Below are 638 nucleotides of genomic sequence, written 5' to 3'. Positions count from 1 at the left end.
CTCTCTGCAGCTCCTGGGAGGAGGGGGCAGCCGGGGGGGTCGGTCTGGTCAAGGAAATAACAAGTGATGGGACAGGAAGAAATGGCCTCGAGTCGCTCCAGGGACTTTCAGGTTGGATATTGGCAGGAATTTCTTCACTGAAAGAGCCGTGAAGCGCTGGAAGGGGCTGCCCAGGGCGGTGCTGATTGATTCTGTGATTCTGCTGAACAACTGTATGAAAAGCAGCACCAACAATAAGGCTACAAGAACCTTTCTCTTGCGTTAACCACAGAACCTCTTAGATTGTAAAAGACCTTTAAAATAATTGAGTCGAACCATTAACACTGAGAAGTTATCAATTAAACCAGATCTTGAGCGCTGGGTCTGCCTGACTCTTAATTCCCTCCAGGGATGGAGGCCCAGCCCTGCCCTGGGCATCCCCTTTTTTTTCCCGAGAACCCTTTCAGGAAAGAAATTCTTCCCAATACCCAACCTAAACATCCCTTGGCACAATGTGAGGCCTTTTCCTCTTGTCGTAGCGCTGTGAGAAGAGACCGACTCCATCTCACAGCCCTCTCCTTTCAGGGAGTTGTAGATGGAGTGAAGAGGATGAGGAACCCAAACAGAGAGAGACCTCCCCCAGGGAATCAGAGTGTCGG

Source organism: Apaloderma vittatum, unplaced genomic scaffold (assembly GCF_000703405.1).
Source record: "Apaloderma vittatum isolate BGI_N311 unplaced genomic scaffold, ASM70340v1 scaffold23742, whole genome shotgun sequence".
Classification (NCBI taxonomy): Eukaryota; Metazoa; Chordata; class Aves; order Trogoniformes; family Trogonidae; genus Apaloderma; species Apaloderma vittatum.
The sequence above is the reverse complement of the archived record's forward strand: the minus strand, read 5'-3'. Positions refer to the sequence as shown.